The following is a 14,607-nucleotide window of genomic DNA, read 5'->3' as shown; positions in this document are numbered from 1 at the left end:
TTGAAGGTTTTCTTTCTCTCTTCATCCTTCTCCCTCACCCTCAGTGGCCTTTTCGACTATTGACCCCTTAGCTGGGACACTTAATTATAGGGGACAGCCACCAAGGCGTGATCTGTGGCGCTTGAGTCACAGCTGAGGCAAAAACTCCCATCCAGAGGAATCAGGAAGAGTTGAAAGAGCCCGAAAGTGGCTAGCTTTGCATTTTCAGCAACTGGATAGATTATTTCTTCTTTTTCTTTATTTTTATTTTTTGTAGCATAATGACCACTTACTAACAACCCAAAGGTGCAGCAGCAGGGTATTCATTACACCCTACTCTATACAAAGCAAGCCAAAAATAATAAGAGGAAGGAGTAGTAACACTCCATTATAATTCAAGACATCCATATTACCCATCAGATGTACTGTACCTGGTGAATGCTGGACATCTTAAGTCCGAAGCATAAGAAATAAAATCCCACCAGGTGACTTAGAAGCATTCTGGGTTCTTCATCCCTCTGGAGACTTGCAATTTATGTGTTATTTTCCTCCACAATAGCCAGAGTCCACAAGTTCTTATAACACAAAGACAAATGCAGATTTTTCAAGGTTTTCCATTGCTGGGCTACTGAAATCCTAGCTGCGGCTAGCATCCATGCCAGAAGTTCTTGAGAGCAACCAAGCTTTCATGTTATCAGTCTACATATTCAGTAGTAACAGTTGTAGGGGGAAACAATGAGTTAAAAACAAATGCACACCCATAACACGTTTCTGGTCCTTTTACTTGGGAGCCGTAGGAAAGGTGGGATTCTGTTCAATAATAAGCAATAGTTTAGAATTGCTTTAAACCTGTAGTTGAGAACTGGTAGCCCATTGGTCTCAATCAGCATGGCCAAATAGTCAAGGATGATGGGAATTGTAGTTGAGCGACATTTAAGTACAATAATAAATAGCTGCTGTTCATGATGGTTTCCAAGGTGGTTATGCCTCCCTCTCAAATAAAGCAAAGGAAGTTACTAGTCCTCAAGGGTTAACCTGCCCACAAGTACCTGTTTAAGTCAAGAGTCTGTGTTGATGCATTCAAAAGATCACCCTCTTCCTGTTCACAGCAGTGTTTCCAACAAAATAGATCCCTCCCCCCCCACACACTTTTTTTTCTAGAAAGCCTGGTAGCTGAAGATGATAGTTACTTAGCAGAGGCTAATGGTGTAATGCAGCGATGCTGTAACACTATTATTACTTATTTCATAGCAGGGCCAGTGATGCAATCTTCCATGTCGCTGTTTGCCACTCCTCTGCATGGAAAAAAAAGCCTTTCTCAGAGATACACCCATCAAACAGGTTGTTAAGCAGAGGGACAGGGGGCTATATTAGCATGCATGGCTGAGGGGTTCAAGTACCACTTCCCTTAAAGAAGAAACACAAAAGCTCCCCTGGTCCTATTATTATTACCAATCAAAATGTCAGAATATAGCAAGCAAACTTCTGAGTCCACCAGAACTCTTCATCAGGCTGTTAAACAAGGTTGGGACGAGGGGTCCAGTGGCAGAGAAAACATGCTGACCATATTGAAGTGCTGATGTCTGAACCTGCCAAAAGCCTCTTCTTCCTGCATAGTCTTAGAAGGTGGGCAGTTGTTTGGGGTTGTCATAAGAACATCTGCACAGCAAAATGCACCATTACACAACTGGGAGAGGCGACCAAGTGGGCCTATTCAAGTCTGGGTTAAGCTTAAAACCAACGGCTTAGTCTTGAAACCCTGAGTGAGTTGTTCAGAGGCATTGCTGAGAACCTTGTACAACAAAGAACGCTTTTATTCATTGCATTCTCCAAAGAGCTTGGGGTGGTGTGCATGGTTCTGCCACTCCTTACTTAAACCCAACAACAGCCCTGTGAGGTAGGTTAGGCTGGGAGGCAGCCACGGGAGACCGGGAGATGATGTGGAGGCATGATGGCCTATGTCTCCCTGGCAGTATCCCAACATTAAGGTCACCCCTTAAGCTTAATGGCTGTGTAGGGATTTGAACCCTGGTCCCCCAGGTTCCAAGGTACATGGGTGGCGCTGTGGGTTAAACCACAGAGCCTAGGACTTGCCGATCAGGAGGTCGGCGGTTCGAATCCCCGTGAACGGGGTGAGCTCCCGTTGCTCGGTCCCTGCTCCTGCCAACCTAGCAGTTCAAAAGCATGTCAAAGTGCAAGTACACACTCTCAACTTCCAGCGGGGAGGTAAATGGCATTTCCGTGCGCTGCTCTGGTCCGCCAGAAACGGCTTAGTCATGCTGGCCACATGACCCAGAAGCTATACACTGGCTCCCTCGGCCAATAAAGCGAGATGAGCACCACAACCCCAGAGTTGGCCACGACTGGACCTAATGGTCAGGGGTCCCTTTACCTTTACCCCCAGGTTCCAGTCCGACATTTTAACCACTACACCACAGAGGCTTTCATAAGAACACGAACGTAAGGGTAGCCGTCAAATCCAGCACCCTGTTTTCCCCAGTGCTGAGGAAAAGCCTTTTTAAGTTTCTAGTTCTCATTGTAGTGATTGATTCAATAAGGAATGTAAGAAGCTTCCATGGGCCAAGTCTATCTAGCTCAGTATTGTCTACAGCAACTGGCAGTAGCTGCCCAGAGTTTAAAGCAGGGCTGTTGTTTTCCTAGCCATGCCTGGAGATTCCAGAAATTGAACCTTGTGTTGTACCTCTGAGCTACAGCACTTCCCCAACAGTTACATGGTGCTGATAACACCAAGGTCGTGGGTTCGGTTCCCGTATGGGACAGCTGCATTGCAGGGGGTTGGACTAAATGATTGCCAGGATCCCTTCCGAACTCTACAATTCTTTGATTCTAAGACGAGCCCTTCTGGGTCAGGCCAAAGGGAGCCAGTCTGGTCCAGCTCCCTGTTCTTACAGTGGGCAGGCAGATGCCCCCTAAGCACTCCTTTGGTTTCCAGCAACTGGTCTTCAGAATCACATTGCCTCCAATGGTGGAAGGCAGTGGACTTTATACCTGTTGAGTCGCTCTTGGCTTCCCCTCCCTCCTAATGGGCTGCGGGAGTTGCAAGCCGGCCACTCCCCTTTGAGCGCCTCCCGAATCCTCGCCTCTGCAGTGTGGGAATGATGATTGCATACCTGGCCTGGGTGAACCGCAACACCTCCCAAGCCCTTTGAAGCCATTAGGTGAGGAGGCGCTCCAAAAATGTGGCAGGCATCCTTGATCCTGGTGACGCCTGGGAGAGAGAGAGAGGAAGGGAGAGAGAGAGAAGAAGCCACGCCAAGTCCAGGAAATGGCCCAGGTTCCCTCTTCCACCCTCAGGGACTTTCTCAGTATTGCCACGTTCTCCTACTGTTTGCAGTTCCCACGGGATGCAGGTGTGTGTGTGTGTGTGTCTGTGTGTGTCTCACCTGCTGTCTCCTTCCCTCCTTCCTGCAGCCGGAGCAGCCACAATGGTATGATGCTAAGTTGCTTCTAACATCACAGGGAACGAAGCTCTCATAGACGTGGCAGTCACAGACGGTAAGCATCCCACGGAAAGGGTTTGGGGCTGGGTGCTGGGCTTTTTAGGATGGCCTTTCTCTGCTCTTGTGGTGAAGGTTTCGGGCACCTTTATTTTATTTTTTTTAATAATTTTTTATTAAATTTTCTTTTACAAATTAATCAACACAATCCTTTTCTCAGATTTCCAGTTTTTTGTACTTCCACCAGCTCCTCCACCAGTCATCCATATTTTCTATTCATTACGCATTTTCCATGTCTTATATTGCCAATTAATACTAACTTATCGTCTCTATTTTTTTTTACAATACATCTTTAGCAATCACAAAGCCTCTTTAAAACCAACTAACGTTGTCTGTACATCACATATGTTTTTCAGATAATCCGTAAACTTTCCCCAGTCCTCGATGAATTTGTGATCCTTTTGATATCTAATTTTCCCAGTCATTTTGTCCAGTTCTGCGTAATCCATAAGTTTCATTCTCCACTCTTCAAGTGTCGGTAGTTCCTCTTGTTTCCATTTTTGGGCCATTAGTATTCTTGCCGAGTTTCGTGCACCTTTAAAGCGCATTCGAAGTGCATTGCTTCTGTCAAATAATTCCAGGCACTGTGGTTTGTTAAGGGCAGCTGGGAATCGGAACTCTGTGAAGGGAACTACAAGGGCCCAGAATTCTTCGAGGGGGGCGTGTGCTTTAAATACAGTGGTACCTCGGGTTAAGTACTTAATTCGTTCTGGAGGTCTGTTCCTAACCTGAAACTGTTCTTAACCTGAAGCACCACTTTAGCTAATGAGGCCTCCTGCTGCTGCCGCGCCACTGGAGCACGATTTTTGTTCTCATCCTGAACCAAAGTTCTTAACCTGAGGTACTATTTCTGGGTTGGCGGAGTCTGTAACCTGAAGTGTATGTAACCCGAGGTACCACTGTATACTGGATATACAGCCATTGACTGCTGCGAGGGTGTCATAGGGAGCACATAGACCAGGCATAGGCAAACTCGGGCCTCCAGCTGTTTTGGGACTAATTCCCATCATCTCTGACCACTGGTCCTGTTAGCTAGGGATGATGGGAGTTGTAGTCCCAAAACATCTGGAGGGCCGAGTTTGCCTATGCCTGACATAGACTGAGGCTGCGTATATATTAAAGCACATTCTTTCCCCTCAGAGAATCCTGGGAACTGCAGTTTATTAAGGGTGCTGGGAATCAAAGCTCTGTGAGGTGAAAACTACAGTTCCCAGGATTCTTTGGAAGCTGCTTTAAAAGTATGGCATGTACTGAGGAATTTGAGGTGCTTCCGGACCGTCACTTTTTTTGGGAGGTGGGATTTAATTACATACTGGAAAACTGAAGTTTCACAGCTATATAGTAAGCCCACAACTTACGCAAGTTTAATTTGCACACTTTCAGCTCTATGCATGGGGCAAAGTATTATAAAAAAATTAAAGGAGCAGGGTTCTGAGGAAAAAGACTTCGGCAACCCCATCTGCCATTGCATGTAATGTATTTTGACTATACACGATTTTGGCTTTAGGTGTGATCCCTGGAATGTTACCCCCACATAAGCTGCAGGCTTCCTGTATTATTATTATTATTAATTAATTAATTTTAAAAATCCAAAAAGAAAACAAAAACAAATACAATGCAAACTAAGTTAAAGGGACCCCGACCATTAGGTCCAGTCGCAGACGACTCTGGGGTTGCGGTGCTCATCTAGTTGTATAGACCAAGGGAGCCGGCGTACAGCTTCCGGGTCATGTGGCCAGCATGACTAAGCCGCTTCTGGCGAACCAGAGCAGTGCACGGAAACGCTGTTTACCTTCCTACCGGAGCGGTACCTATTTATCTACTTGCATTTTGTGCTTTCGAATTGCTAAATCACACTAAATCAAGATAATGTATCCTAGGCATAGTTGTGCAGTTTTAGCTGCCTGCACAGCTGCTTTCCCAAAAGATTGGGCCTTTTTGAGATTTAGAAAGTAGTGGTGAGATGCACTAGAAAGTGTGAGGGGCCTGTTGCTTTGATGCAGCATCATCTGATCTCCCTACAAAACGAGTGCTGGTTAAATAACTGAAGTCACCTAATCTCTCTGCTGGGTCCAATAAGTGGGTCACATAGGGGCTATCGTGGAACATAGCAAATCTGAAGTCATGCATTCAGACCATCTATCACTGCATCAACACCACCTCCTCCACCCCAAGAACCCTGGGAACTGTAGGGTCTCGGAACTGTAGCTTTGTGGTTGCTAAATTAAAGTTACAGAATTATAGAGTTGGAAGGGACCCTGAGTGTCATCCCGTCCAACCCCTTTCCAATGCAGGAATCTCAACCAAAGCATCCATGACCAAAGACCATCCAACCTCTGCTTAAAAACCTTCAAGGAAGGAGAGTCCACAACCTCCCAAGGGAGTCTGTTCCACGATACCATCAGAAAGTTCTTCTTGATGTTCAGCTGGAATCTCCTTTTTTGTAACTTGAATAATTGGTTCAGGTCCTACCCATCTGAACAGGAGGAAACAAGCTTGTTCCATCTTCCATGTGACACCCCTTTAGATATTTGAAGAGAGCTATCATATCTCCTCTCAGTCTCCTCTTTTCCAAGGCTAAACATACTCAACTCCCTCAACCGTTCCTCATAAGGCTTTGTTTCCCGACCTTTCTTCAGGGTTCTTGTGGAGACCATGCTTTTGTAGAGTCATAGAACGGTAGAGTTGGAAGCGATGCCAAGGGACACCCAGTCCAGCTCCCTGCAATGCAGGAACCACAACTTTAAATACAGCCTACCTTGGTTTTTGAACTTAATCCATTCCAGGAGTCCGTTCAACTCCCGGAACAGTTCGAAAACCAAGGTGCAGCTTCCGCATCCTGCAGCCAATCGGAAGCTGCGCCAGATGTTTGGCTTCCGAAAATGTTTCAAAAACCAGAACAACCACTTCCGGTTTTTTATCATTCGGGAGTCGAAACATTCAAGTTCAAAGGCATTCGGCTTCCGAGGTTCCACTGTATGCTTTAAATGTTTGATGGGGGTGCATCCCAACTCAGTCCTGTCTGCACCAGCCTTTACCTATGTTTGCCCTCTGCATAGGCAAGGCTGCTCCATGCTGACCACCGGTGACCTTCTGTCGTTTGAAACTGGGGTCATAGCTAGGATATGCCAGAGTGTCAATCCAGGACTTTTTGCAAGCAGAACTTGCATGTATCTCTGAGCTCCAGCTCTTCCTTGGGACACCTGTGCCTTTTTATTTTTGAGCACCTGCCTTTCTTTTCCATTTATTTATTTATTTGTTTATTTGTTTGTTTGTTTGTTTATTCAACCCTGTAAGAAAGAGCCACAGGGGTGCTTTTCTGGCCACGTGCGGTCATGTGCGCGCAGGCACAACCACGCGAAAGAGCTCTGGGCTTTCTCGTTGCACAAAACTAAGCATATGATTTCACTGGAATCACTTAAGATAGTGACGCGCCGGCGTTGAGCTCTGAGGTGTCGGCTGGGCTGCGCGTGCCAAATTCCATCCCACTTAATTATATCCTGCCTTGGCGATTCTCCTGGCAAAACCTGTTCTCATTCTACTGCTAACAATCGGTTAGAGCGTGTTCCACCCCAGAAGCAGCTGCCTTTCAGAGCTAGGAAAGAAGACATGACCCCCAGCGACACAAACGGTAATTTATATCCTTGCAGGCCCTTTTTTTCCCCTTGCCAGGGCCAACCTGTTGACTGCAGGCGGGCAGTGGCAGGCGAGGGTGTGGATGTCTGTGTGTGGTTAAGACAAATTTATCTCTTTGAGACTTGAGCGGGTGATGTTCCAGAGCGAGAGGTCCAAAATGCTGCAGAGGTAAAAGGTCTCAAAGAGACCTTGGATTTTGGCAGGATAGATGTGCTGAGCATTCTTTTGACCCACAAAGCATTTTGGTCCTGTTGGAAGAGCTCCCTCCCTCCTTCCTTTGATGATGGCTGAGGGCAACTGCCTGCATCACTGCAGCACCCACGGGTGGGTTGCATGATGCCGTTTCAGACTTGAGTTGTTCAGTCAAAACTCTGTGCACTGGCAGGGCCGTGCAGTCCTCAGGTGGAGTTGCAGGACTCGAGGTAGCACAAGACTTTTTCAGGTTGAGCCTCTGTGGCCAAATGGAGCCTGCTTGGAGTGAACAGTGATTGGTAGCCTGGAGATGACTCTGCAGGATGAAGTGATGGTTGTGTTCTGTGGCATCTGTAGTGTTCTAGCCACGGCGTTGCAGTTTGTTGCTGTGGTAGTTTTCCAGTGGCCCACAGAGTTTCTGGAACAATCCAGCACTAACTCCCTTGGCCAAGGTCTTGTGTAGATACGCTGCAGTGCTAAAACTCGTTACGAAGCTTCAGCGTGGCAAGTGAACATGGGAATCCAACTCTGATGCACTTGGAGAGGAGATAATTTAGGCCCCATCTGTGTTGCAGGTTCAAAGCAGTATCATGCCGCTTTACACAGGCAAAGAATCCTGGGAACTGCAGTTTGCCTCGGGTGCTGAGAGTTGTTGGGAGACCGCCTTCTCTCATTGCAGAACTATAGTTCCCAGAGTTCCCTGGGGTTGTTCCCTGAGTAAGAGGGATTGACCATTAAAATGCTCCAAGAATTGTAGCTCTGTGAGAATTGAGGACTCCTCTAACAACTCTCAGGGCCCTTAGCAAACTGCAGTCCCCAGGACTTTTAGGGGGAAGCCATGACTGTTTAAAGTGCCATGGTGCTGGTTTAAATGTATAGAGCACATTAGGCCTTAGGTGAGCCTGGGAGGCTGTGGTGCCTTTGCTCCTGATATCTCTCTGCATGGAGTTTCCCAGGTTGTCTTTCCAGTCTGTGGTGTTCCGCATACTTTCACTCAGGTGGCAAGCAACCCACTTAGATATTATTGAAATGCTGAGCGGTATATAAATGCTTTAAAATACACACATAAGGTCTAAGAAATTAGAGACAGCAAACAGATTCCCCGTTTTAAGGTGTTTTCAGAAGAGAGGGGCTGTAAAGGAGGAGGAGAATGGGACTTCTGTACCTTCTGTTTAAAGATAGTTGTGTAGAAGAGGGGATTCTGCACAAAAGTGAGGTGGAAAGAGCTGGAAAAGGTTTGTTAAGGGTGCTGAGAGTTGTTAAAATGCCCCTATCTCCCCCCCCCCCCCGCCCACAGAGCTACTGTTCCCGGAGTGGTTTAGCAATCAATCCCCCTTCCCATGGAATTCTGGGAGCTGTAGCTCTGTGAGGAGAATAGGGGCATCTTAACAACTCTCACCATAAAGTTCCCAGGATTCTTTGGGGGAAGCCATGGCTGTTTAAAGGTAGACAAATGCTAAGCAAACCAGTCTCTTAAGCTTAAGCCAAGAAAGAGCATAGCTGTCAACCGCCCCTTATTTGGCGGGAAACTTCCTTATCCCAGCGCCATGTCCCACTGCTGTCCCTTATTTATGATGTCCCTTAAATTTCCCGGGGGTTTCAAAGGAAGCAGCTCCTCTCCCTCCCTCCCTCCCTGCCGGCCAGGGAGGAGGGAGGCTCCAACTGTGTTGCTTGGCTACGTTGCTCACCCAATAAGGAGTCTAAGAACAACTGGGGGGTGGAGCTTGCATGCCTTGTGCCGATCAAATCAGCAGTGTTGCCTGGGGACTCACCTTTGCTCAGCGCTTCCCAGCGGAGAGGTGACGGTGGTTTTCCTTGGTGCATCCCCTTTGCCGGGTTGCTGCGCTGTGGGAACCACCGCTTGAGGCTTCGTTTGGCTGCTGGCTGGGCTTTCTGCCTTTGACTCGGAGGGGCTCAGAAGTTGAACATACATGTGCCCGGAAAATCCCTTATTTTGGCTGCTGATCCCTTATTTTTGAGGCTGCTGGTCCCTTATTTTCAAATCTGTAAGTTGACAGCTATGAAAAAGAGTATTCTCTTTAAGATTGAATATCAATATATGTATCAAGACTTTGAGATTAGACCACTGAAGAAGCCCAGAAAACTATCTTGGGAGTGTGCTACCTGCAATCCCCAGTAAAAGGGCCCCATCAGGGGTGAACAGCGGCCTTTTGATTACTTGGACTGCCAGGGCGAAACAGGTGCAAAACGCCGGCACCCTGTCGTCTACAACTTCATTAACATCCATCTCCAACTCCACTAGCATCTCTCAGTATTGTGAATAACACCGAACTTACCTTTTGTTGGTATCTTCATGAACTTATCTAAAAGACTGAGTTGAGCATTTGAAAAATCTATTGAAACTAGACATTATAAGTTCATCTTAGGTTGGGTAGTTCTCAAGTCTCTGTGGCTTTGTTTAATGTTTTGTGTTTTTCTCAGAAGGTTGATAAAGAATGTTTAATTTATTATTCTGTGTATATTAATCGCCAGCGTGTTTAAGGAGTCGCACTATGGCTGTTTAAAGGGGCATGAGGCGGCAGGTGAGGCCTAGGTGAAGAGAGAGCCAACAAATCCTAGTTTTGTCCCCATCTTCCTCTCTGCCGAGTTCTGCAAGGGGAAACCCTGAGATTCAGGAGGGAGAGGAGGAAGGTGGCAGGCAGTACCAACGCCTGCATGGGTTGTAAGTAAAGAAGCAGGCGGATTGGGGGTCAGCCAAGGCCAGTTGGTGGGGCACTGCCCCATTTCCTCTAAGGGGCCGGCCTCCACTGCCCAGCAGTTCTCTCTGGAAGGGAGTTTGCAAGCCCCAAAGCCATGCAGCTGGTTCCTCTCCCCAGAGCACATTTCCCTCGGCCGCCTGTTTGCCTCCTGCCTGGCTCCTAGCCATGGGCGGCCGGCCAAGCCCAGAGTTTACGCTGGGCATCTTGAAAGGCCTTTGAAAAAGAGGGCTGTTTCCCCAGCAACCAGCGACTCTCAGCCCTGCGAGAGCTGTCCAACTCGAAAGTAAAAAAGGAAGGAGAAGTTGGGAGGGAGACACCAACAGGCGGCTAGCCTTGGAGAAAGGCCAGGGCAAACCGTAAGGACACCCCCTCTGGCCTCCCCAAAGTTTCCTGCTTCCCCCTGGAGGGGGCGGTTGGCGTTTCTGGACTCAAGGTGTGTAGCAGAACAGCACCTGCCCCTCAAGTTGACTAGACTATTTCCCCCCCCCCCCAAAAAAAAACCTCTCAGCGCGTCTGTTTGGGACAACAACAACGTCTTTCTCCTCCTCATTGGAGAGCCAAGCCCCACTAAGGTACGTAAGACCTGGGAAGTCTTTCTCTTCTGTTCAGCTGCAAGTCTTGGGCCATGGCTCCCACCTGTGGCTCTTAGTGGTGGGATCTGATGAAGCCACCATTTAAAGCCCCGCTTGCGCACTTGACCCGTTGTGGATGGATGTTTTTATTTTTTGTACACTTGCCGCTTTTATCCCTTTAGCTGCCGAAGGAAAGGGCTCCTGTCTGCTTGGACTTCATTCCCTTCAGCTCAAGAGAGCTTCGGTTGTAACCCTAGAGGCAGCTGCGCCGTCAGGGCAAGACTTCGGGGCATAAGGACAGGACCCCGCTGAAAGGAATGAGCAGGAGAGCTCCCCCCAACCCAACCCAACACCCCCCAGAACTGAGCCAGGCTGGCTTTGCCACGCTTTGAAATGAGTGAAGTAATCAGCATTGGCTGGGTACACAGTGTACATTGAAAGCGCATTACCCCTCTCTCCTAAACAAAAAAAATGAATGCTGGCAACTTAAGTTTTCCCCGTCACAGAACTACAGTTCCCAGCACTCACTACGGTTCCCGGGGAGTTGAGGGACAGGAATGTGCTATAAGTATGTTTATGGTATGTACACAGCCTGTGTTGATTAATTCACTCATGTCAAAGTGTGGAAAGCCAGCTTTTGCTAATTATCATCTTAACAAAACCCCTTTGGGTTGTATTCAGCATTTGTCATGTGTACTCAGTGTAGGCCTATTGAAATTAATGGACATGACTAATTTAAGTCATTTAATTTTAGTAGTTCTACTCTGAGTATGATTAATGTTGAATGCAACTCATTAAGTCCAGGATCTAAAATTACCTAATTGCACTGCTGCTGCTGCTGCTGCTGCTGCTGCTGCTGCTGCTGCTGCTGCTGCTGCTGCTGCTGCTGTGTTTGTGACGTCTTTTGCAGGGCAGGGTTCAGAGGAGGCTTTTGGTTTCACTTTCTGAATGATGAGGGAAAGGCACTCTGCACATGCTCTGGGATAACTTTGCCTCTTGCAGTGCTTCAGTTAAAAGCCATGTCCCAAACCAAAGCTGAGTCAAATTATTGTTATTGTTATTATTGAAATCTGTTAGGTCATCTGCCTAAAACCAAGCAGTATTGTGGAAAGCTGTGGGGTTTTGTGCAACCTAATCATCTCCCTACTCTGCCACTTTATTCTGCTGTAGCTTATATCAATTTCTTTTTTTAAAAAAAAAAAGTTTGCAAACACAGCTATGTTCCCCTGTGCCAAAGCCTTATTCCTAATTTCTAAAGGTTGTGTTTTCTTCCCATTTTACACATGGGAAACTGAGGCTCAGCCACTAACTTGTTAATGGCTAATTTGTTTTATTGCAGGGCATGCGTACGCTTTGGGTATTATTTATTTATTTTATTTATTTAAATTTATTTACTGCCTTTTATCAAAAAATCTCAGGGTGCATAATCATGCATGTGAGAAATTTCAGGCATACACAATGCAGACCTGCAGCTCCTGGCAACTCCTCAGCTTGTACACATGAACACAGCATGAAATACCTGCATCTGCAATTGCTACCACAATAATTTAGACATAGTTTGCACGATAGTTCCCTCTGGGTAGGGCAGAGATTTTCAACCTTTTTGAGTCCACAGCTCCCTTAACCAGCTGCATTCTTTCTGCGGCACCCCTGTAGGACTCAGGAGCCCAGTTATGTCACCCCTTGCCTGCAGAGCTGGCAGCCTCTCATCCTTTTTTGAACACCCTTCCTTGTGGAGCATTCCCCACCCTCCTCTCCTCTCTCCTTGGGAGTCCTCCAGGCAGCCACAGCTGCCACCCCTGGTCTCTGAGCTGTGCCGCCCCCCCCCCCCCGCCCCAGAGAGAGGTGCCTCCTCACACTGCCCCACAGGGGCCTGGGACTTGCCTGTCCATTCCCAACAGCAAGGACTGGCTGGGCTCCTTCGCTCGCTCGCTCGCTTGCTTGCTTGCTTGCTTGCTTCAGCTTCCGGCAACCAGCACCCCCTGGCCAGCTCCAGAGACACCATTGACCTGGGGAGCTCGTAGCAGGGGCTGCTGCAACAAACAGCTGTGCAAGCCTTTGGGAGGCAGAGACATGAGGGCATCGGAGGAGGGTGGGAAGGAAAGAGGGACAGAGGCCAGTGTTGCCCGCGGCACCCCTGACCATCATTCAAGGCACCCCAGGGTGTTACTGGAAACCACTGGTGTAGGGAATTGGCTGCAGGTGTTCTTGAAGATACTGGTGGGTGAATTGATTTTCCCAAGGCCTCTCAGTGAGCAGTTGCCAGAGTTAGTAATTTGTGCAACAAACAATGCAGAAAAGGAAACTGTAGAAGCAATTTGCCACAAATCAACAGGCTGATCTAATGATTCATGTGGAAATAGGAGCATTTCATCTGGAAATTACAGGGCACCTTACCAGCCACAGGACCCCAGAGGTGTAGCCGGTCCAGTATTCTCCCTCCTGCACCAATCAAAGCCTTCATTTATTGAGATACCAGCCAGGCTTGCCTCGCCCCTGGGTTCCAACAGCCTATGCCCCTCAAATACCAATCCCCTGCCTGCTTTGCAGGTGAGGTAGGAGGAGAGGCGTGACTTTGACACGAACAGCAGGCCCAGTGGAAAAACAGCTCCTTGGCTAGATCAAGGGAGGCTTTTCCCTTCCCCATTTGCATCAAACTGGAGTTGATCTGTGCGCCTGAATTATTGATGGAGAAGCTGCTTGTGTTGAGCTGAATGGAGTAGAGGGGGCTGGGCTGCTTGCAAAGCTCCTCTAACCCCCACCCCGCAGCTGAAAGGCAAGGCCAGGCGGCAAGCACTTTCCTTGCAGAAAGTCCCAGATTCAATCATCCACTTTAAAAAATAATAATGGATCAAGTGTTGGGGAAGGCCTGCTGCCAGTCAGAGCATGCAATACTAGCTAGGCAGACTTAGTGACCTGGCGGTGTAGGAGACGGTGTCTCCCTCTCTGTTCCAGCAGCCCCACAACCCCACCTTCCAAACACCGCTTCGAGATTTTGAAAAGATTGAGCGATTTGTCTGTGCTTTTAAATCAAGGTACGGGCACAGATCAAGAACGTGGCACAGAGCTCCTGAACTCGCAGGTGGTGCCACTGCTTGCTCAAGAGCTTTTGCTAAACACGAAGCCAACTTTTCCCAACCCCGAAGCCTTTTTCAGTCTGCAAGTCCGCGGAGAGAACTCTATACCTTTAAAGCACACCTGAGGCACATTCTTTCCCTCAAAGGATTCTGGGAACTGTAGTCTAGCCCTCACAGAGTTACAGTTCACAGCAACCCTTCCCAAACTACCGGGCCCATAATTCTTTGAGCGAGGAAATGTGCTTTGAATGTGCTTTAAAGACATAGCTGTATATGCAGCCCTCGCCTGCTCTACCTTCTTCATGACACCCCCTCAGATATGTGGGGAGCTGCTATCGTATCTCCTCTTAATCTTCTCTTCAGATTAAATTTACCCAGCTCTTTATAGGACTTGGGCCACACATCCGAACCATACGTTTAAAACACTCTTGAATTAAAAAACGCTTGAAATTGAATAATTTATTTTATTTTATTTTTTAAACGGCAAACTTGGAGCATCTACCCAGAAGCAAATTTACTCACAGCTGGGCCCCATTTGCACTGCACATTTAAAACACTCTTGAACAGTCATGGCTTCCCCCAAATATTTCTGGGAGCTGTAGTTTGTTAAGGGTGCTGAGAGCTGTTAGGAAACTCCCCTAGTACCCCTCACAGACTTACAATTCCCAGAGTGGTTTAACAATCAATTCTCTTACTAGGGAACTGTGAGAATTGTAGCTCTGTGAGCAGAATAGGCGTCTCCTAACAACTCTCAGCACCCTTAACAAACCACATTTCCCAGAATTCTTTGGGAGAAGCCATGACTTTATTATAATAGTGCTTTAAATGTATGGTGAAGATGTGGCCTGGGTATACAGACACAGTACTGTCACACTTGCCTTTCTCCTTTTGACACGTCCCTGCCTGTCAATGT

At 47.6% G+C, this 14,607-nt stretch overlaps 1 protein-coding gene across 8 annotated transcripts in view; it reads left to right on the top strand.

Moving 5' to 3' along the window:
* The window catches only part of USP2 (ubiquitin specific peptidase 2), an 81,395-nt gene that overhangs the window by 9,044 nt on the left and 57,744 nt on the right, over nucleotides 1–14,607 (top strand). For 5 of the 8 annotated variants that reach the window (XR_014558244.1, XM_083714031.1, XM_083714032.1 and 2 more), the window contains one exon: nucleotides 3,412–3,495. The exons of the other annotated variants lie outside the window; for them this stretch is intronic. The gene's annotated coding sequence lies outside the window, so the exon portion shown is untranslated. The remainder of the gene's footprint in view (nucleotides 1–3,411; nucleotides 3,496–14,607) is intronic. 8 annotated transcript variants of the gene reach the window in all.

The sequence above is a fragment of the Podarcis gaigeae genome (assembly GCF_964106915.1).
Source record: "Podarcis gaigeae genome assembly, chromosome: 15".
NCBI lineage: Eukaryota > Metazoa > Chordata > Lepidosauria > Squamata > Lacertidae > Podarcis > Podarcis gaigeae.
The sequence above is the reverse complement of the archived record's forward strand: the minus strand, read 5'-3'. Positions and strand labels throughout refer to the sequence as shown.